The sequence below is a fragment of the Hippopotamus amphibius genome, chromosome 5 (assembly GCF_030028045.1).
Source record: "Hippopotamus amphibius kiboko isolate mHipAmp2 chromosome 5, mHipAmp2.hap2, whole genome shotgun sequence".
NCBI lineage: Eukaryota > Metazoa > Chordata > Mammalia > Artiodactyla > Hippopotamidae > Hippopotamus > Hippopotamus amphibius.
Window position 1 is genome coordinate 75,425,573 of NC_080190.1, and position 24,068 is coordinate 75,449,640.

At 40.6% G+C, this 24,068-nt stretch overlaps 1 protein-coding gene across 2 annotated transcripts in view; it reads left to right on the forward strand.

Moving 5' to 3' along the window:
- Positions 1–544: 544 nt before the first annotated feature.
- The window catches only part of SLC16A9 (solute carrier family 16 member 9), a 65,174-nt gene continuing 41,650 nt past the window's right edge, over positions 545–24,068 (forward strand). For both annotated transcript variants that reach the window (XM_057735399.1, XM_057735400.1), the window contains exon 1: positions 545–863. The gene's annotated coding sequence lies outside the window, so the exon portion shown is untranslated. The remainder of the gene's footprint in view (positions 864–24,068) is intronic.

The window sequence follows — 24,068 nt, forward strand, 5'->3', positions numbered from 1 at the left end:
TTGGCATCCTCACTCCTCACTGCCCAGGAGCACCGACTTCACAAAGTTCTGGTGCCCGTTTCTCTGGGATCACTGCCAGCTGGGGACACAGCTCCGGCCAGGAGGGCGCCCGGCGGCCCAGGAGCCTGGGAGACCCGGGGGAACTCGCCCTCATCTCCAGACCCGGGCTCGCTCCGAATGCGCACGGTCCTGGGCGGGCGGCCGTGGGCACGCGGCGGGCGGCGAAGGCACAGAGGCGCCGGGGGCCGCGCGCGTGTGCGCACCGAGAGGGCGCCTGGCCGGCGGTGGCCAGCTCGCCCGCGGCCTTGGTGGCTCGGGGCCGGGCCGGGGCCGCGGTCCCCGCGGTGCCCTCCCTCCGCCTGGCCGGCCTGACCCGGCCGGGAGCCGCGAGAGCAGGAGCAGCGCCCTCCCGCCCATCTCCTCCGCCTCCTCCTCCTTCCCTCAGCCACCCGCTCAGTCACAACCGGTTCAGACTGGCCGGGGTGCCCCGCGAAGAAGAGAGACGGTGGGGGGGTGGGGAAACACAGGGAATAACTTCCCGAGGAGGAGGAGAGGAGGAGAGGAGGAGGAGGACGGGAAGGTGGAGCCCACAGGAGGGGCCGGCTCCCTCCCTCCATGTGGCCGCCGCCGCCGCTGCCGCGGGGCTCGGCGGGGGCAGAGGGCGGCGGCTCCCGGGGCCGCGCGTAGCGGGACCGATTGCCCAATACTCCGGCAGGGGCCGGGGCCGGGCCCCCGGATAAATAGCCGCCCGACAGGCCCGGAGCTGCAGGGGAGAGCGGCGGCCGAGGTCCCGCCCGCACCACCCGCCCAGGGCACTGCGCCCTGTGCTGCGCCCCGGAGACCCCGCCGAGGCCGGTACCCAGGTAAAGGGCTGGGGCTCCCGGGGCGGGTCGCAGTGGCCGGCGGCCCCCCGTCTGCCTAGAGTCCCGGAGGTGAGAAGTAACTCCTCGGTCTCGGAGCGGTGGGAGGAGGCGGCGGCGACCCTGTCATCCACGGCCGAGCAGCACGGAACCGGTTTCTGGTTTGGAGGGTGTGTCGGGGGCTGAGAGTGTCCTCGATGCACTCGCGCTCGCCCCGTGACCCCCCCACCCTTTGGTGGGGTGCTTCTTCGCAGCGGGCCAGTTTTCCCGGGGCTCTGAGGGCGGCATTTTGCGCGGAGTTGGACGAGAGAGAGGGAGAAAGGGGGCCCTGGAGGGGGGACGGTGCCCTCAGGTTGGGCTCAGGGGAGAAATCTGCTCCGGGACTCCCGAGACAGCTTCTGGCACTGCTGGTGGCAGAGCAGGGGGTGGGGGCAAGCGGGAGAAGCGACCCAGGTGAGCCCCAGTTTCCCAGAGGGCAGCGAGGCCTCCAAGTGCCCTGGTTGGGAGCTGGTGCACGCAGGTGGACCCGGGAGGATGGCATTGGGGCGCCCCGGGGGCTCCTGGGCTGGGAGGAAAGCAGCGCGCGGGGCGGGCGGATTCTGCGCCGCGGCGCCAGGTTCAGCACCGCGGGGTCAGCTCGGGCGAGCGCAGGAGGCACGGGCGCCTCGGCCACCTGGACACAGAGCGGGAACCTGAGGGGAGGACTTGGTGCTTCGCGCTCCATGTGTGGCTCGCCCCAGGTAATCTGCTCTAGCTTCAGCAGCTCCCAGAGGCTTCGGAAAGAGCTGAAAGCTACTTAAAAACTTGGTCATCAAAAACAGATCAGTGCTTCTTAGGATGCCATGTCTAATCCAGCCCAAGGCAATCCCTCCCGGAGGTTTAGGTAGGATTTACAGTAACTACACATATACTTACATAGTAAGTTATTTAATATAATATTTTGGGGGATCAATCTCCTGGGTCACAGTTAGTTTGGGTGTATTTTTTAAATCTTGAATTACCTGGATACTAGTTCAGATTGCAAGTGGGTTCCTCTCCCTCCCCCCCCAGTAGGATTTTCAGTTGTTCCATCAAAGCCTGTTAAGTTGGTATGTCCTAAGTTTCTTAGATTTGACTTGACTTCAGCTGTGAGAAATTGTTCTGACTGGTTAAGGCAGAGGACTGAGGAAGATAGAGAAGATTCTAAAGTGAAAGCACCGCTTATTCATTATAGGATTACATCTTCTTTTAAATACCTTGTGGATCCACATACCAGGGTTACTCATATCATTGCTAGAAATTAAAAAAAAAAAATCTTTAAGGCCCTGGGAAGTGGAAATTATATAAAATAGCTTAACCTGCAATTTTGCAACAACTCATACTTTTAGCAGCACTGAGAACATTCTTCTCTGTTTCTTCTGTTTTGTGTGTAGGCAAGAGGGGTCACAAGGACCCTTCATGACTGCGGAATGAATATAGGGAAGGACGAAAGATATGTAGAGGTAGATCTGGACACTAGGAAATCTTTGCTGACTTCTGATTGTGACTCTGGAAAGATGGTGGCGATTGGTGTGCATTGGTTGGTGTCTGAATCTGTATCAGGGCAGATCATGGTGCTTTGGGGGTGGACTGGTCATGAAACTAGAGCTAGAGGGTGACAATTAGACAGATGTAGTCAGATTTTCAGGCTTTATTTTCTCACCTCAATCTTTTGAACCCCTAGCTTTTGTAGTCTTTTTCTCAGGCGAGCTATCTCAAACTTAATTCATACCCTGAAATTCGGTGAAAGCCAGTGGGAAAGCACAAAAGAAACAATGTCTTGCTTGTTTAACTATAGCTTTGCAAGAAAGTATCACCTAGTGACTTTAATTTAAATTAAAGATTGCAAGAATGCATATATTTTAAGCTAGTTGGCCTTTTCTTTGGGAGGTTCTTTGTAGACATCAAAGTATTGAACTGTGATTTAAAGCTGAGTTCAAGGAAAGAACACATGACCCCGGCCTTCAAAGAGTTTAGTCTGGTGGGAAAGATAGGCATATTTACAAATATCTATAATACAGAATAGTAAAAATGGAGTCACACAGCAGTGACATCAATTGTGTGCTAGTGAATGGCAGAGAAAAGGAGAGGTTCATTCAAGGTTAAGACTGAGAAAAGTTGTGCAGTGGGTGTAGCACTTGAGCTGGGACTTGAAGAAGGAAGAGGATTTCCTTGATGGAAAGGAGGGCTGCTGGAACAAGGGCGTAGCACTGAGGTGTGGAAGTCTGGTGTGTTCAAACATAGCAGAGCAGTTTGGAGTGGCCAGAGCCTGGAATTTAAGATAGATAAGGCTGGGAGGCAGGCTGGGGCTAGATTATGGGAAACACAAGCCAGGCTAAGAAATTACAATGTGATTGATCCTTGTTATTGCATTTATACCAACAATGTTAACATCCCTAACTGTAGTTTATTCTTTGAAGTTCAATTTTGTGAGCGTCCCCTAAACAAGTACGTGAATAAAATCTTCATGGTAATTGCTTCCTATAAATGTTTCTGTAAAAGTGTAATTTCAAATAGCATTCAATGCTTTATTCAAATCTAATAATTATTTTTCCCCCGAATCTGTAATCTTATGGTATAACAACTTTTAGTTTGATTAAAACTTTGGATAGGAAAACACCTCCACTTTCCTGGGCCACTATGCAGAGTAAAGCCATTTTCTGTTCACTGTTTCAATTACTACTACTACTACTAATTCATCTTTATTAAACACGATATGTCAGCTGAGCCACATACCTTATTTTATCTAGGGAGGCATAATTTTTTTCTTAATCTGAGAATTTTGATAAGGTCACTTAGCTAAGTAAATGGCAGGACCCGGATCTGAACCCAAGACGTCTGTCTTGAGAGTTATCCTTTGGGCAGGGACATAGTGTATGATAAGTGTTATTAACAGTAGTTAGAAGTTGGGCCTGCTACCTATAGGAGAAGTGTTTATTTTTTCGTTGCATCCTCATTTCTGTCATTCTGATTTTATTTTACTTTTTTAATTGAGATGCAATTGCCAAATAACGTGTTACTTTTAGGTGTACAACTTAAAGATTCTAAATATGTGTATACTGTAAAATGATCACCACTGTAAGTTTAATTAACATGCATCACCACATATAGTTACAATTTCTGGGGGTATGTGATGAGAACTTCTAAGATTTACTCTCTTGGCAACTTTCAAATATGTAATGCAGTCTGTTAACCATAGTCACCATTATCCGTTACATTAGCCATCATTCTGATTAATTTTACAGATTCAGTGATGGCACATATTTCAATGTTTTAACACATCTTCGGACTATTACATGACCTTGTACTTTTATGACCCACTCAAAAGAAACTCTTACGCTCTTTGAGAAGAGATGGGATATGAGATGAGAAAAACATTAGTGAACGTAGCAGCCTTAAATACAAAGACCAGACCTGCCAGATTCCCTGGAAGAGTGTCAGTTCCATATATTCTTTTCAATCTTCCCAGCAAGTCCCCCAAATGCAGCAGATCTTTTTGTATTTCAGCATCCCATATATATTACCATGTGTCTTGAGTTTTTACTCTGAAAGTGATATAGCAAATCTACTAGTTTGTACACGACATGCTGAAAGTGTATATTCAGACAACAGATTGGAGTCTATATAATCATGTACAAGTTATGTAAAACACATGCTAAGGAAGAGGACACACCAGCATAGATAGCATCATCAGAGATTTCTTCACCAGAACTTCACCACTACTCCTTGGACCGAGCTTTGTGGGATGTGGGTTGTGTGGAATCAAGATAAGCTGAAACAAGAGGCTGACAGCATAGGGAACATGATATGAGTGTGGGATAAAGGGAAATGATGGTACCTTCTAAGTGTCTGGCCCTCATTTTGCCTATATTGACTCTGCTAAATCTTTAGATCTTTTCTCAGACTCTGAATGATTTACGAATTCCACTATTTTCTCTTCTGAGCCTGAGAACAGCAGGATTGGAAATAGATGGCCATTCGCTGGATGGGTCAGTAAGGGCTCTTGAGACCAGTCTCCCCCCTAATGAGACATCTCAAAACTGCAGTTTCCTCGTACGGAGGAGGAAAATGAAGAATTGTTAAGATTGGTGGCGGCAAGCTCACAAGGTTCACCCAGGGCAGACGGACATCGTAGAGGAGCAAAGCAGACCAGGGTGGGAGGTGGGCAAAGCACAGGTGAGACTCTCAGTGCAAGTCAACCTTGGTCCTGTGTCAGGGAGATGAGAGGGAGTGGAAGGAACTGGAGACCCATTCAACGAGGGCCAGAGCTCCTCCGTTCCAGCCAACTGTTACATAAGAACAAGGACCAGATCTTCTGAGTTTTCAAGAGAATCCAGAAATTCAGAGTTTGATGTGCAAACACTGGCAATTCATTCAAAATGGCTAGAAATAAAATAAATAAAATAAAATAAAATAAAAAATTGGGCAGGCCAGACAAAACACCTTAAGAGATCAGATTTGGCCCATATGCTGCCAATTTGCTAGATGATTTCCAAGCTTCCTTCTGACTTCAGACTTCCTTGATCCTACACTCAGTCCATCTGAGTCCACTGCAGTACCCACCATATCTAAAGTATGATAGCTTTGGAAGAGCTCTTTGGCAAGTGCTGGACAATGATAGATTTACAAGGCCTTTAAGGTCAGAGAATGCCTTTTTTCGATGGCTGTGCTGTTGACATAATTCAGAGGCCCTGGCAGTTAATTGCTTGTGTTAATTATCTCTTTCAGGGACAATTAGTGCGGTTTAATTCCAGGACTCAGAGCTGTTTCTCTCAATATTTTCCTTCCTGCTCTTCCTTCTCACCCTAGTGTGAGATAATAACTAGTTGGAAAATCGATCCTGGTTTCCACTTGGACAAGGTGTGTTTATAGGCTTGTCTTAAGATGCTGAGACAAAGAAATCTTCATCTTCTTTACCCTAGCAAGACTTCACCATGTAGTCTGTCTCTCTTCTTAAAAGAGGGCTATCTGGGATGTCCTTGAACTGCAGCAAGGTAAATAAGTTAAGGATTTGGCTTTTGTCATGTGTGTTAATATGGAAGTTTAATTTTTTTTTTCAGTCCCTCTTTTTTTTTTTTTGGCTAAGCCATGCGGTCTGTGGGATTCTAGTTCTCTGACCAGGGATCTAACCTGGGCCCTCAACAGTGAAATTGCAGTCCCAGCCACTTGACTGCCAGGGAATTCCCTTTTTAAAAGTTTTATTGGAGTATAGTTGATTTACAATGTTGTGTTAGTTTCAGATGTACAGCAAGGTGAATCAGTTATACATGTATGTGCACTAGGATTCTTTTTAAAGCATATTTATATGGATCCAAAAAATAAAAATGAGAACAAAAGTAGTGGACTTGCATGTGATTGCAATCCCAAATTATTTTTTAATGACTCTGGTTCCTAGGAGAACTATGCAGTTAAATTCTTTAACATAATATTTTTAAAGCTGAGTTTCTTGGATGTGCTGAGCTACAATGTGTTCTTTGCTTTATGCCAGTGAGCTATTTTACAAACAGGTGGGCCTGGCTCTACTAGAAAAGTTCAGAGCAGATATTGACAATGGGAAGGGAGCATCTGAGTAAATAAAACAAGCATGGCGTGTTCAGAGAAACCACATACCTTATTGTGACTGAGTTGACTGAGAGAGGACCAGCAGAAGGCTCTCAATGACAGTTCTGAGCCAGAGTTTGTCCTTGTCCTGCTCCAGTGATGTCAGCCCTCCCTTGCACTCGCGAGAGTGTGTCAACCAACTCTGGACGTTTAACATTTAAAACCAAGCCTGAATTTAGAGACTGTCATACAGAGTGAAGTAAGTTGGAAAGAGAAAAACAAATATTATATATTAATGCATATATGTGGCATCTGGAAAAATGGTACAGATGAACTTATTTGCAAAGCAGAAATAGAGATACAGACGTAGAGAACAAACTTATGGATACCAAAGGGTGAGAGGGGGATGGGATGAATTGGGAGATTGGGGTTGACATATATACACTATATGTATAAAACAGATAACTAATGAGAATCTACTGTATAGCACAGGGAACTCTACTCAGTGCTCTGTGGTGACCTAAATGGGAAGGAAATTCAAAAAAGGGGGACATATGTTTATGTATAACTGATTCACTTTGCTGTACAGCAGAAACTAGCACAACTTGTAAAGCAACTATACTCCAATAAAAATTAATAAAAAACAAATGTGAAAGAATCAGGTAATTATCTGATCATTAAAGACATACCATCTGATGTTATATTGGTAAAAACTTTGAATTAAAAAAATCAACTTTATGTTTACCCATGTATTTAGCTAACCTTTTATTCAATGATGGGAGCAGGCTCTAAGCTCCAGGGAGGCAGGGACCACATTACTTTTGCTCCCCAATACCTTCCAAATGCATTCAATTCATTTTCTTCTAAATACGCAAATACCTTCCAAATGTACTCAGTTCTTTTTGTTGAATGAAAGCTATTTGATTAATCATTTTGATATGCTGGAGATTTAGGTCAGTAGGTTTTATGCACATTCATTCATTCGTTTTTTAAAGATTTGTTGAGCTTTTACTATATGCCAAGCACAATTCTTAGTGCTAAGGACTTAGTGCTAGGGCTTGTGGGTTAGATAGCTCAACAAATAATAATGTATTGTGATAAATATTGTAAGAGCAAGATTGCTCAAATTATTGTGAGACCTTCAAGGAGGATTGACTAAGTGTTGGAGGGTCTGGATGGCATCAAACAGGAGGAGCCATTTAAGCTCAGTCTTGAAAGGAAAAGCAGGAGTTGGAGAAAGGAGTTCCAGCAGTTGGTGGAGACTGAAGAGTTGAAGACATACAGGAGGGAAGGAGCACGGCTTAAGGGCTAAGTTGTGACGGTGGCTTGGAGAGCACAGGTTTTGAGACATCCTGGAGAAGTGGTTGGGGCTGAATTGTTGTGTGTGTGTGTGTGTGTGTGCACACGCAGACGTGCGTGCGTTTCAGGAACATTAAAAGACTTTTATGAAATAAGTAGAAATGTCTTTGGTAAAGACTTTTAGGACTTAGGGCCAAAGGAGATCTGAAGACCGCAATATTCTGTGTATTATTCTCAAAGGTTCTTGAAGTGGTCAAGTTATCATTATTATTATTATTTAGACATTACTTTGTCCAGTATAAACCCTTGAAGGATGTTAGCATGTTCAGTTATATTAAACAGTATCCATTAAAAAAAGTTTCCAATCAACTCCCCAAAGTAAAAGAATGCAAACCTATGGACCATTTATGAACCTGCATTAGGTGCTAAATGCTAGGGTTGAATAGAGAGAGCCTTAAGTAGAATCTAGCAAAACTCCTGTGGACGCTGCAGGTAGAAGGAGGGTTATTAATACCGTCCTAGTGTATATTATGTAGATGAAAAAGATAACTTTTGAACACCCTGGCACTGTGCCTGGTACATAGAAAGTGTTAGTAGGAAATGGTAATTAAAAGTTATTCGTGAAATAGCTAAGTAAGAGTACATTTCATCCTTGGAAATTTTCTTGATGCCACTGTTTAGAGAATTCCTAAGAAAGGATGGTCTTGTGATACCATTGGGATTTCAGGATATTTGAAATCTTTTTCCATAGCCATGTTTGATGTGGGTAAAAAAAAAAAAAAAGATCAATGTAAATAACTAAACGCAGTCAAGGCTTTCATTTTAGGCTTGTCCACCAAGAGGAGCAATTATGTAAGCTAGTGCGGTGGTCCACTCCTTTTAGTCAGGAACTTCACATTGAGATCACCTGGAGCCCTTTGGCACCCTGACCTCAAACCCGGAGATCCTGTTTTCATGGGTCTAGAGAAGGCTCAAACACTGGCCATTTTTAAGCACCCAAGGTGATTCTACAGTGCAGCCAGGTTTGAAATCCCCGGCAAAGTATATGCGTTGATGATTAGAAACATGCTCCTGTGGAGATGCAACCTTAAAATGGAGTCCTGTGGTTGCTTTTTTGATGCCCATAGAGCCATCACCTTTTCTTGAGAACTAGTTTAGAAAACAAGCTCTTAGGAACATATATGTGAGGGTGTGTGTGTGTTTCTTTTGCAGGGGGTGGGGGGGCGCTGCACTGTGCAGCTTGTGGGATCTTAGCTCCCCGACCAGGGACTGACCTGAGCCCTTTGCAGTGACAGCAGAGTCCTAACCACTGGACTGCCAGCGAAGTCCCAGAAGCTGTAACTATTGCTATAACAGACAAGTGGAACTCCTAACCATCTTTTGGGAACCACATGATATCATTACCAGAAGATCCCAGCTTCTCTGTCACTATGTTCCCCAAACTGAGATGTTCCGCTGATTTGACCAAACTGATCAGTGGTGACTTCACCGTCCGTGTTGACAGCTTTATTGTAATTATCACCACCATCGTTAACGATGTCGTCACCGTTAGAATCGTCTCTGAGTTTTACCTGCTGTGCTCATGCCTGCCCGGCTGGGGACTGCAGAGGCTGGCTGCAGCGTGTGGCTTGGCCCCAGAGAGGTGGGGTGACTGTCTTGGCACAGGCTGCCTGGAGATTCCTGAGGCTGCTCCTCCCAGGTCTTTTCTTGGGCTGCTGTGCAGCAGCAGGGTGGCATTATGGGAGGTTGAGTGATGCTCTAGAGGCAGTACACCCAGGCTTGGCCATTTGGGACAGTGGGAAAGAGACAGGAAAAGACCTCTTTCTCTCCTGGCTGGTGATGGTGTTTATATTTGCTCTCTCTCGGGCTGCAAGGGTGAAACTGCTCATTCTCTCGCCAGAAACCGGCTAACAGATTTTGGGGACTTGCCACACCAAAGGGTAGGGTTAATAGCATTGCCACCACCAGTAGGGACAGAGCCAGATGTCACAAATGAAGAGCGAGCAGGCAACTGTCCATCCCCTTTTTTCTCCCTTTGGACGCCAGGCTGCTTAGAAAAATAAAAGTCATGCTCTCCTGAGATGGTCCAATTATTCTGCTCTCTTGCTTTGTAAACTTTTGATTCTTTGGAGAGGGATACTTTTCCACAACCTTCAAGTCACTTACGTGCATTAACATAGTGGTGGTGGGGGTTTTTTTGGTTTGTTTTTTTTGTTTTGTTTTGTGTTGTGTGATATACTTTCTTATACCACTTTCTCATATTTTCATTGAAGGAGCAGATAAAAGGTCATTATCTTTTAAATTTTGTGTTATAGATAATGATTCCCATTTTATAGAAAATCAAGAAATTAACTTTTCCTATGGTCATTGCTCCTATGAGAATTTTTGCTTTTGTTTCTGTTTGAAACCTAGATGTGATGATCAGTAGAGATTTTGGGGGGTAAGTTAGCTTTGTCCTTGACAGTAGAGATAACAGGGTAGAGCTAAAAGGACAGCCAATTGCCGGCTGCTGCATTGGGGTGGGTGGGCTCCGGGCAGAGAGTTTCCACTTGCTCCGTTCACTCCCTACTGCCAAGTGCTTCTTACCTTCTTCCCTCCCTTCCTCACCTGTGTCCCTCCAGTGGGACGGAAGATGGAACAGTTGATTGGAAGGTGCTTTATCCTATAGGGCAGTGATTCTCACCCTAGCTGTACGAGGGTGAGTCAAAAATTATCTGCACTCTGGCTGTAGAATTTATCTTAATTAACTTTTAGAAAAGACAAATGCATCATTCTTCAACATAGTCGCCTTGCTTTTCAATACACTCTGTCCATCTGTCAACAAGCTTTCGTATTCCCTCATTAAAAAATGTCTTAGGCTGAGCTGCAACCCACGAGTGCACCGCTGTCTTCACTTCTTCATCAGAAGTGAATCTTCGTTCTCATAGGGCTGCTTTCAGGGTACCAAACAGGTGAAAGTCTGATGGAACAAGATCAGAACTATAGGGAGGATGCTTTAACACCTCAAAACGAGGTTTTTGCAGAGTGTAGACAGTGTGGGCAGAAGTGTGTGGACGTGCATTGTCATGCAAGATGACAACGTCCTTGGATAGCAGTCCTCTGCGTTTAATCTGAAGTTTAGGCTTCAGCTCCTCAATAAACATCTCACTGTAATGAGCACTGTTGACTGTTGAACACTTTTCCTGGTGATGTTCCAATACTGGCCCTTGAGAGTCCCAGAAAACTGTAAGCATCAGTTTTCCAGTTGATGGTTGACTTTTGAGTCACACCCTCAGACCACAAAAAACAAATCACTGCACGCTGTTCTTTCATGCAGGTCACAAGTGGGGCATCCATTTTTGCTCACACTGCAGTTGCAAATGAACTGATGTAACACATTCACACCTGCACTGCAGTGACTAGGGAGACAGTAGCATTGAATGGAAAGCGCTGATAAGACAGTGTGGCCAATAGAAGTTTTAATATAACCAGAGTGCGGATAATTTTTGACTCACTCTCGTACATTGGAATGGCGGGAAGGGTCAGGCTCCACCTCAGAGCAGGCTGATGGTGAGACCTGGCATTGGGTATGTTTAAAAGTTCCCCAGATGATTTTAGTGCCCACTGTGGTTGGGCAACAGTTTTCAGAGTGTATCTGTGGATGACCTGGGTCAGAATCATAGGGTAACTTTTTTTTTTTTTTTGGCCACACTGCACAGCTTGTGGGATCTTAGTTCCCTGACCAGGGATTGAACCTGTGCCCCCAACAGTAGAAGCATGGAGTCTTAACCACTGGACAGCCTGGGAAGTCCTCTATCTCTGTTTTGTAGATAAGTTCATTTGTACCCCTTTTTCATATTTGATTCTACATATAAGCAAGCTTTGTGCTTTAAATTCACTATTATCCCATTTTACAGATGGGAAAACCGAGGCTCAGAGACATTAAGTAATGGGTCAAAAACACATGGTAAGTAATGTAGACTGGATCAGAAGCCAGATATACATGTAATAACAAAGCTCATGATCTTTAACCATTGCTCAGTTCCTACCATTTGGAACCAGATGCCAGAAAAATTTCTCCTCTTCGTATCTACCCCATCTTTATGGTGAAACTAAGAGGAATAAAGGGAAGCTATAGAGCAGTTGAAACTATTGTTAATTTGCTCCATATCATTTTCTTTACATCCTTTTCTATGTATACAAAGCAGTCAAAGATCTCTGACATTTACTTCAGAAACCCTGAACTTATGTTTTATTTTCATTGCTTAGTTTCTTCTTTTACGGTGTATATAGTCATTCCCGCACTTGAACAGAAGCTCTGTTACTCCCTTATTTGAGGAGCTACAATACAAAGAGAATAAGCAAAACATAATCTCCTGATTTTTATTGCCCTTGTTTAAACCTGTTTGTAGGTTGAAAATCTGGGTGTGTGTGTTGGAAAGTGTGTGGACGTGGGTGGGTAGAAGCAACATTGGCCTGGGGGAGGGGCCTCACATTTATGAAAGGCCTCAAACAGATACGGTTGATTTTATCTCCAAATCAGGCCATGTATACGATCATTGGAACCATATGTAGCATTAATTATTTTTCTTTATAAAATCAGATTTATTTTTTTTGCAAATAATTTTATATTAGTTATCTATTTTATACATATTAGCATATATATGTCAACCCCAATCTCCCAGTTCATCCCACCACCACCCCCCGTAAAATCAGCTTTATTGAGGTATAATTTATATACAGTAAAATTCAATTCTTATAAGTGTGCAATACAATGAATTTTGACAGACGTATTCAGTTGAGGTTTGCGTTAATTTTTGAATGACAGCTTAATTAAAATATAATTCACAAAGCTTATAATTCATCTATTTAAAGTGTACAATTTGATGATTTTTAGTATATACACAGACATGTGCAACCATCACCATAATCAGTTCTAAAATGTCTTCATCACCCCCAAAAGAAACCTCATACCCGTCAGCAGTCACTTCTCATTTTCTCCCAACCCTCCTAGCCCTAGGCGACCACTCATCTGCTTTCTGTCTCTGTAGACGTGCCTATTCTGGAAGTTTCATATAAATGGGAACCATGCAATATGTTGTCTTTTGTGATTGGCTACTTTCACTTAGCACAATGTTTTTAAGGTTCATCCGTGTTGTAGTACGTGTCAGTATTTCATTCCTTTTTATTGCTGAATAATATTCCATTGTGTACAGAAAGAGACTCACAGACATAGAGAATAGACTTGTGGTTGCCAAAGGGGAGAGGGGGAGGGATGATTAGCAGATGCAAACTATTATATATAGAATGGATAAACAACAAGGTCCTATTATATAGCACAGGGAATTATATTCAATATCCTGTAATAAACCATAATGAGAAAGAGAATAAAAAAGAATATATATATGTGTATTCATATCTGAATCACTTTACTGTATACCAGAAACTAAGACAACAGTGTAAATCAACTTTACTTCAATAAAATAAATTTTAAAAAAATAGAAAAAATAAAACTACCTACCTCCTCAGTTAACTTGGAGACTAAAGGGTCAATACATTTTATAACAAAGAAACAAAATTTTCCATTGTGTAGGTATTCCACATTTTATTTATTTACCAATTAATCAGTTGTTGGATACTTGGGTTGTTTCCACTTTTTTGGCTGAAGGCATTAATTTTTGGGGGGGCGGGGTGCTATGCCGTGTGCTGTGTGCCATGCGAGATCTTAGTTCCTCAACCAGGGATTGAACCTGTGCACCCTGCCATGGAAGCGTGGAATCTTAAACACTGGACTATCAGGGAAGTCCCTGACTGCATTAGTTTTTAAAGACTAAACTTTTAACAGATACCTTGATTTTTATGTCCTCATTTAGGCCTTTTTTTCTTCACTGTTTACTATGCCAGGAAACTGGAGTGGCTTAGACTTGACTTCTGAGACAATCTGATTCAGGCCACCACAGTGGGATTTACAGTTGTACTCAAATTATTATTTGGAGTTCAAATTATTATTTGGAGTTCACTCTCTCTTTTTTTTTTTTGAGTTCACTCTCTTTTATAGCTATTTAATATTGTAGAAAATGCTTATAGAATTGTAGATATAGAAATATATATGTGCATGTGTATATGTAAAATAAGGATAACTAATTTTACAAACGAGTTTTAATAGTTAATTTAGAAGAGTGGGTTCTTTTCCTTTAAACAATAATATTGATATATAACTAAAATTGTTTTACTTTAGAAATCATAAACTGCACTGACCATGAAATGTCATTGGAAAGTGACAAAATTGATCCAGTGCCTATAACTTTTGCAGGACTAATATGTTAATGTGACTTTGTTCGCTAATATATGAATCAACAAATAGATTCACTTGAAAGTTTACGTCTTTGACCCAGCGGGAACTTATATATTATTTTAAAGCTTTAAATTACTCATAAATTATCAAAAATCAGTCATGACAGTGTTGACACTTTTGCAACTGATAACTGCAGATGCACTTTCCACCCCTCAAACACATTATAGAATGGACGTGCTTAAGAAATAGGAAAGTGAAAGTAGAAGTGGAATAATAGCCGCGATAAAAGAGGACTCAAGAACTAGGAACAGGCATCATTATATCTCTCTCTCTTTTTTTTTTTGTAATAAGTCTTTTTTTAATTGAAGTATATTTGGTTTACAGTATTGTGTTAATTTCTGGTATACAGCGAAGTGATTCAGTTATGTATCTATTCTTTTCCCTTATAGGTTATTACAAGATATTGAGAATAGTTCCCTGTGCTATACAGTAGGTCCTTGTTGTTTACCTATTTTATATATAGCAGTGTGTATATGTTATTACCAAATACCTGATTTACCCCTCCTCCTCCCTTTCCGCTTTGGTAACCATAAGTTTGTTTTCTGTATCTGTAGGTCTGTTTCTGTTTTGTACATAAGTTCCTTTGTATCATTTCCTTTTTTAGATTCCACATGTAAGTGATATCATACGATATATATCTTAACTACCTTGCCTATACTTGTCTCCCATTAAATGAAATTTATGTTCAACTATGAGCTTTAGTATATATTAGTGTATATTTGTTTATCTACATTTTAATAGAATTCACAAAGAATTATTTGCTTACCTTCATTTTTTATTACAACACCCAAAGAATGATTTGTTTACCTACCTTTTTATTAGAATTCCCAAAGAATTTTTTTCGCAATTCCCAGAATCCCTTTCTCCCAAACTGTGGTGGTGAAGAATAAATGATGTATGTTTGGATGGACAAAAGGCACAATAGGGAAAGAGCAATACTAACACTAGAACGGCTCTGGCAGAGCAGGTCTGCTTTTTAGTTTGAGCAGAAACTTGTTACCTCTATTGGAGTCAGAACTTTTGAATGTGTTTTCTAATTTCCAGGAGCTTTAATTAATTAGTTTATTTTTTTATTTTTTGAAGAACATGAAAAATTATTTAATGACAGTACTCTTGGAATCATATGTCTGTAAAGAACACCACAGTAGGACTTCATAGGTGGTGCAGTGGTTAGGAATCCACCTGCCAATGCAGGGGAAACAGGTTTGAGCCCTGCTCTGGGAAGATTCCACATGTCATGGAGCAACTAAGCCCGTGCACCACAACTATTGAGCCTATGTGCCGTAACTATTGAAGCCCATGCGCCTAAAGCCCGTGCGCCACAACAAGAGAAACCTCTACAATGGGGAGCCCGCACACCACAATGAAGAGTAGCCCCTGCTCACATCAACTAGAGAAAGCCCGTGTGCAGCAACAAAGACCTAATGCAGCCAATAAATAAAATAAATTAATTACTTAATTAAAAAGAAAAAAAACACCACAATAATCCCACAATGAAGTTTGTTTCTGGGGGAGAAGCTAACACAGAAAGGCTCACTTAACAAGCAGTTGGAGTTGGGGGTTCCTTTGAGTGTATGTGATTGTAGAGGAGATTTTAAATGTTTTCTTTTGACAGTTTTATCGACATAAAATTCATATATGATAAAGTGCCCCCATTTACTGTGTACTGTTGAGTGGATTTTATTCAAGAGTTGTTCAAACTGTACCACAATCTACTTTTAAAACATTTAAAAATAATTGTAATACATTTTCATCACCCCAAATAAAACCTTGTCCCTCTAACAGTCATTTCTCATTTCCACTCCTAAAACTGTTTTCCAAAGTGGCTGCAGCCTTTCCATCCCCACCAGCAACACGGAAGGGTTTCTGTTCTCCACCTCTTGGTGCATGGTTTAGAGCTTTCACATAAAAGTGGCAGTAATGTAACTGAAGGAAGGTCATGAAGCCCAAGATGATTCAGACTTTTGACTCTTTTCACAGATGCCTAAATCAAGACAAAATCAGCCTGGAATCAACCATTTTTTCCCCAGGATGTAGTTCATGATCCTAAGCTTTCAATTTAAAGTGACAATTCAGCACCAGATAATTTGGTAGTGATTGAGATTCAGATGAAAATTTGCTGTTTTTACCTACTTTTATAATTCAAGTAAAAAATGTATCTAGGAATCTTTAGTGAGATATTTAAAGATAACATTCAGAAAGGAATTAGAGAAAAATTATTATGGAGGAACAAAAGCAAGAGGCAGCTGTTAACTGAAAATAAGATCAGTTGTAAATCACTCTGTATTTAGCAAAAAATAGTACAGAACATTTGTATACATTTCAGGGACAGGAAGCTTCTATGTCAACATTAAGTGTTCATAAATGTCAAATATGCAATTCTGACATCCTATATCCGGGAGAATAGAAATTTTCAGCCAGTTAAGGAAATAACAAAGACTTGGCATCATTTGAACAGAACTGAATGTTGTCTAAGATATTGGAGCTTAAAAGTTTACCATGAGTGAAACATGGATTTTCAACAGCCCTTTTCATTTTCTGAAGGAAATGTCTTGGAATTTACCTAACTCTCCTCTCCCTTTAACAAAACAAATTATAGCTCTAAGAGACACGCTGTCCTTTATACTAAAGATAATGGAATTTTGTTGAATAATGATATTTTATTATGATTTATTTTATTTCATGTTCTCCTTCCTTGTCCAAGGGAGGTTTATAATATGTGGAATACATTTAATTTTTTTTTAAAAAGATCAACTTTTTTTTACTTCGTTAGGGATTTTATTTTTTAGAAATTTTAAAATTTTTTACAAAATTTGAAAAGGTTACTTTCCATTTACAATTATTACAAAATATTGGCTGTATTATCTGTGTTGTATAATCCATCCTTGAACCTATCTTACACCTAGTAGTTTGTACTTCCCACTCCCCTACCCCTATATTGCTCTTCCCCCCACTGGTAACCACAAGTTTGTTCTCTATATCTGTGAGTATGCTTCTTTGTTGTTGTATTCACTAGTTATATTTTTTAGATTCCACAAATAAATGATATCATATAGTATTTGTCTTTCTCTGTCTGACATTTCACTTAGCATAATGCCCTCCAAATCTATTCATGTTGCTGCAAATGGCAAAATTTCATTCTTTTTTATGGCTGAATAGTATTGCATTGTATACCGATACCACACCTTTATTCATTCATCTGTTGATGGACCCTCAATTAGGTAGCTTCCCTACCTTGGCAATTATAAATAATGCTGCTGTGAACATTGGTATCTTTTCCATTAGTGTTTTTGTTTTGGGGGGATGTATCTTTTCCATTAGTGTTTTTGTTTTGGGGGGATATATACCCAGGAGTGGAACTGCTGAATCATACAGTAGTTTTATTTTTATTTTTTTGAGAAATGTCCATACTGTTTTCCACAGTGGCTGCACCAATTTACATTCCTACCAACAGTGTACAAGGGTTCCCTTTTCTCCACATCCTCACCAACATTGTTATTTATGTTCTTTTTGATGGTAGCCATTCTGAAATGTGTGAGGTGATGTCTCATTGTGGTTTTGATCTGCAATTTCCCTGATGATTAGCGATGTTGAACACCTTTTCATGTGCCTGTTGGACATCTGTATTTCCTCTTTGGGGCAATGTCTATTCAGTTCTTCTCCCCATTTTTTAATCAGGTTGTTTTGTTTTTTTGATGTTGAGTTGTATGAGCTGTTTATATATGGTGGATATTAATCTCTTATCAGTCATATCATTTGCAAATATCTTCTATTCAGTAGGTTGTCTTTTTGTTGTTGTTGTTTTATGGTTTCCTTTGCTGTGCAAAAGCTTTTAAGTTTAATTAGGTTCCATTTGTTTAGTTTTGCTTTAATTTCGTTTCCTAAAGGAAACGGATCCAAAAAATATTGATGCAATGTATGTCAAAGAGTGGTCTGCCTATGTTTTCCTCTAGGAGTTTTATAGTATCCAATCTTACCTTCAGGCCTTTAATGCATTTTGAGTTTATTTTTGTATATGGTGTTAGAGAATGTTCTAATTTTATTCTTTTCCATGTAGCTGTCCAATTTTCCCAGCACTACTTATTGAAGAAGCTATCTGTTCTTCATTGTATATTTTTGCCTCCTTTGTTGTAGATTAATTGACAATAAGTGCATGGGTTTTTTGGGGGGGCTTTCTGACCTGTTCCATTGATCTATGTGTCTGTTTTTGTACCAGTACCATACTGTTATGATTACTATAGCTTTGTAGTATAGTCTAAAGTCAGGGAGTGTGATTCCTCCAGTTCCATTCTTCTTTCTCGATTGTTTTGGCTCTTTGGGGTCTTTTGTATTTTCACACAAATTTTAAAATTATTTGTTCTAGTTCTGTGAAAAATGTCATTGGTATTTTGATAGGGATTGCATTGAATCTGTAGATTGCTTTGGGTAGTATAGTCATTTTAACAATATTGATTCTTCCAATCTAAGAACATGGTATATCTTTTCATCTATTTGCATTGTCTTCAATTTCTTTTATCAGCATTTTACAGTTTTTGTAGTACAGGTCTTTTACCTCCTTAGGTAGATTTGTTCCTAGGTATTTTATTCTTTTTGATATGATGGTAAATGGGATTGTTTCCTTAATTTCTCTTTCTGACCTTTCTTTGTTAGTCTATAGAAATGCAACATATTTCTGTATATTAATTTTGTATCTTGCAACTTTACTGAATTCATTGATGAGCTCTAGTAGTTTTCTAGTGGCATCTTTAGGATCTTCTGTGTGTAATATCATGCCATCTGCAAACAGTGACAGTTTTAGTTCTTCCTTTCCAATTTGGATTCCTTTTCTTCCTTTTTTTTCTCTGATTGCTGTGGCTAGGACTTCCAAAACTATGCTGAATAAAAGTGGTAAGAGTAAGCATCCTTGTCTCATTTCTGATCTTAGAGGAAATGCTTTCAGCTTTTCACCATTGAGTATGATTTTAGCTCTGGGTGTGTTACATATGGCCTTTATTATGTTGAGGTATGTTCCCTTTATACTCACTTTCTGGAGAGTTTTTAATCGTAAAATGGATGTTGAATCTTATTAAAAGCTTTTTCTGCATCTATTGAGATGATCACATGGTTTTTATTCTTGGATTTATTAATGTGGTGTACCACTTTAATTGATTTGCCCAGATATTGAAAAATCTTTGCATCTCTGGGAGAAATCCCACTTAATCTTGCTGTATGATCCTTTTAATGTATTGTTGGATTTGTTTTGCAAGCATTTTGTTGAAGATTTTTGCATGTATGTTTGTCAGTGATATTGGCCTATAATTTTCTTTCTTTTTTTTTTTTTTATGATATTTTTGTCTGGTTTTGGTATCAGAGTGATGCTGGCCTCTTAGAATTAGTTCTGAAGTGTTCCTTCCTCTGCAGTTTTTTGAAATAGTTTCAGAAGGATAGGTGTTAACTTTTCTCTAAATGTTTGGTAGAATTCACCTGTGAAACCATTTTGTCCTGGACTTTGGTTTGCTGGGAGTTTTAAAATTACTGCTTCAATTTTAGTATATGTGCTGCCAAAGTGAGCGCTAAATTACTGCTTCAATTTCATTACTGGTAATTGGTCTCTTCATATTTTCTATTTCTTCCTGATTCAGTCTTGGGAGATTGTACCTTTATAAGAATTTGTCCATTTCTTTTAGGTTATCCATTTTATTGGCATATAGTTGTTCATAATAGTCTCTTATGATCTTTGTATTTCTGTGGTGTTGGTTGTAACTTCTCCTTTTTTATTTCTAATTTCATTGATTTGAGCCCTCTCCCTCTTTTTCTTGATGAGTCTACCTAAAGGTTTATCAATTTTGTTTATTTTTTATTTTTTTATTTTTTTCTTGGCTGCATCGCACGGCATGCAGGATCTTAGTTCCCTCATCAAGGATTGAACCCATGTCCCTTTTAGTGGAAAGGGGAACTCCTAACCACTGGACTGCCAGGGAATTCCCATTATTATGTATATACATATTTGTTGTTGTTGTCTGTTTTTCAAAGAACCAGATTTTAGTGTCATTGATATTTTCTATTGGTTTTTTTTTTTTTAGTCTCTATTTCATTTATTTTTGCTCTGATCTTTATGATTTCTTTCCTTCTACTAACTGGGTTTTGTTTGTTCTTCTTTCTTCAGTTCCTTTAGGTGTAAGTTTAGGTTGTTTATTTGTGATTATTCCTGTTTCCTGAGGTAAGCTTGTATTGTTATAAACTTCCCTCTTAAAACTGCTTTTGCTGTGTCATAGGTTTAGGTCATTGTGTTTTTGTTTTCATTTGTCTCTAGGCATTTTTAAATTTCCTCTTTGATTTCTTCAGTGATCCATTGGTTGTTTAGTACCATTGTTTAGCCAACATGTGTTTATGTTTTTTGCAGTTTTTTTCTTGTAGTCGATTGCTAGCCTCAAAACGTTGTGGTTGGAAAAGATGCTTGATATGATTTCAATTTTCTTAAATTTACTGAGGCTTGTTTTGTGGTGTAGCGTGTGATCTATCTTGGAGAATGTTCCACGTGCACTTGAAAAGAATGTAGATTCTAATGTTTTCAGAGTGAATGCTTTCTAAATATATCAATTAAGTCCATTTGGTCTAAAGTGTTAGTTAAGGCCTGCCTTTTCTTATTGAGCTTCTGTCTGGATGATCCGTCTATTGGTGTAAGTGGGGTATTAAAGTCCCCTAGTATTATTGTGTTCCGGTTGATTTCTCCTTTTATGTCTGTTAACACTTGCCTTATATATTGAGGTGCTTCTATGTCGGGTGCATATATATTTACTCTGCAAGACAAGCTGGTAGACCTGGCCCAGGTTGTTATCAAATTACTGCTTTTCTACTGGTGCATGTGAGAGTCTGTGTGTGCACCCTTTAAGGGTGAAGTCTCTATTTCCCCAAGTCCTGTGTGGCTGCTGAAATTAAGCCCTGCTGGCCTTCAAAGCCAAATGTTCTGCGGCCTCATCTTCCCAGTGCAGGACCCTTGGACTGGGGAGCCCGATGTGGGGCTCAGAACTCTCACTCATGTGGAAGAACCCCTGCAATATAGTTATTCTCCAGTTTGTGGGTCATCCACCTGGAGGTATGGGATATGATTATATTGTGAGTCCACCCCTCCTATCTGTGTCATTGTGGTTCCTTCTGTATGTCTTTGTTTTTTTAAAATAAATTTATTTATTTATTTGTTTATTTTATTGGCTGTGTTGGGTATTTGTTGCTGCATATGGGCTTTCTCTAGTTGTGGTGAATGGGGGCTACTCTTCATTGCGGTGAGTGGGCTTCTCATTGCCGTGGCTTCTCTTGTGGAACATGGAGTCTAGGCACACGGGCTTCAGTAGTTGTGGCATGCAGGCTCAGTAGTTGTGGCTTGTGAACTCTAGCATGCAGGCTCAGTAGTTGTGGCACACAGACTTAATTGCTCTGTGGCATGTGGAAATCTTCCTGGCCCAGGATTGAACCCATGTCCCCTGCATTGGCAGGTAGATTTCTAACCACTGTACCACCAGGGAAGTCCCCTTTATGTCTTTAGTTGTAGTTAGGCCGAAACCTCTACCTCTGTGTACCAGTGCTGGATCAAATCTTAGAGACAGAATTTTGGGTGAAGTAGAAAAGAACAGCTTTATTGCTTTGTCAGGCAAAAGGGGACACAGTGGGCTCCTGTCCTTGAAAACTGTGTGTCCCAACCCAGGGAGATTTGCTGAGGAGTTTTATAACAATGGTTCAAGAGTGGAGTTGCTGATAAGACTAGGGTGTATGTAGGGCCTGCACTCCTTTAATCTGGTCTCAGGTGGTCTTCTCTGGAGTGAAGAATGCTGACATCTTCCATTTGTTGGGGGTTTTAGTTCTGTAAAATGCTCAAAGATATTGTTATGTGTATCCCTTGAGGCAGAACCAGGACCCTGCCCCAAGCCTGCACTGTTGTTTCTTGGCTGCTCCTCCCTTGTCTCTGCATCCCCTCCCTTCCCTGATTCACAATTATTTGAATCTGCCCTTTGGGACTCAGGGAAGGTCATGGAGGCTGGAGTCTATTCCCTACAAGAAATGGGGGACAGAAAGCATCCATGCCCAGAAACCCCACAGAATGTTGCTAGGTTTCAGTAGAAAATCTTTTCTGGTATGTTCCAGTATTTTTTATTGATGGTTGTTCTGCAGATAGTTGTGATTTTGGTGTGCTCATGAGAGGAGGTGAGCTCAGGGTCTTCCTACTCTATCATCTTGGCTGCTTTCTGGAATACATTTAATTTTTTTTTAAAATAAATTTATTTATTTATTTTATTGGCTGTGTTGGGTCTTTTTTTGCTGTGCGTGGGCTTTCTTTAGTTGTGGTAGGAGCCAGCTACTCTTTGTTGTGGTGCATGGTCTCCTCATTGCCGTGGCTTCTCTTGTTGTGGAGCACGGGCTCTAGGCATGTGGGCTTCAGTAGTTGCAGCACATGGGCTCAATAGTTGTGACTCACGGGCTCTAGAGCGCAGGCTAGTTGTGGTGCACGGGCTTCGTTGCTCCACGGCATGTGGGATCTTCTTGGAGCAGGGATCGAACCCGTATCCCCTGCATTGGCAGGTGGATTCATAACCACTGCGCCACCTAGGAAGCCCAGGAATACATTTAATTTTTAAGTTAGAGATAAGAAATACACTTAAATTATAATTTAAAGTTAATTTTGTGATATCCCATCAGACCCTGTAGTGTGACAAAACTACTCCTTAATTACAGTGCTCTTCAATTTGTCTTTCAAAATGGCTTCTAATTTTGAGTTTTGTAAGATGTCTTGTCATGCAGAGTCTGAATTTGTTAACACAGGTTAAAAGATTCCAAATTCTCAAAGGATGTACTAGAATATACTACAAGGTATGTGTTTCCTAGAAGCATATTTTTATACAGTTATATGAATAAGTTCCCAACACTTTGAATATACTCATGCAATTAAGACAAGAAGTTCTGGTACTTATTGATCTTGCTATTTTTTAGGGAAAAAAAATCCAGCACTTAGATAATATAAGATGGGTTATTAATGCCAGGATTTATTACAAAAAGTGTGAAGAGAATCCTGTCTTGGGGCTATAAACACAGGCTTCTTGGGACAGTTTCCTCTTAAATTTCAGTGAAGAGTGCCATCTTTCTAATCTGATTTTCCTCTGTGAGCCTTGTAAGGTCCGCCCTCTTCACTTTCCACCAAACCTATTAAGGCTGTTCCTGATTCCACACCCAACATTTACCTTGATCCTCTTGCCCGAGCCACCCTTTCATGCCACCCTTTCATGAGTGTCTGCATTATTCTTTAGAACCAACCTGCTTTGTGAGGCCTTCCACTCCTGCTCCTGCTGTGATTACCTTCATTTCCCTCTGACTCCTAAACGTTTACTATCCACCCACTTACGTGGCACTTAACTATATACTCTCTTGTGAGCATATCTTACCTTCCTAATGGGGTTATATCACTCCTAGATGGCAAGGGTGATTCCTTAGATTTCTTCTGATTTCCCCTGGTATCTAGTGCAATATAATTTAAATTGAAAGTGATCAAAAAACTTTTTGAATGAAGATCCCATTTTTACAACACTGTATTTCTGTAAATACTAGGATAAGTGGGCTTAGCGGAAATTTCAGTTAATTTAGACTTTTTATTTACAAGAATGCCAGGGAATACATTTTATCATATTGGATCATAAATTGTGAAGAAAGAGGATTAATAAGATGAAATTTTCAGGAAAAAAGGTATGGCATATCTATATTTCCTATTTTTTGTGGTCATAGACTGCACTCCTAAGCTTAACCTTTGGCCCAAATAGGATCAAGTGGGGCATGGATGGTTGAAATAATCAACTTGAAATTACTGCATACTCACAACACGTTTATTCTGTTGCACTTCAAAGAAACAACTACCAGCTAACTTAACAAAATAATTTACTAGGTTAGCTCATAGAATGAAATGGAAGCCTAGAGAAACCAGGCTTGGGTATCCCTAGGGAGCCAAGGTAGTAGAATCTGACAGAGGGTTTCTTTAATGCACTACCACTGGGATC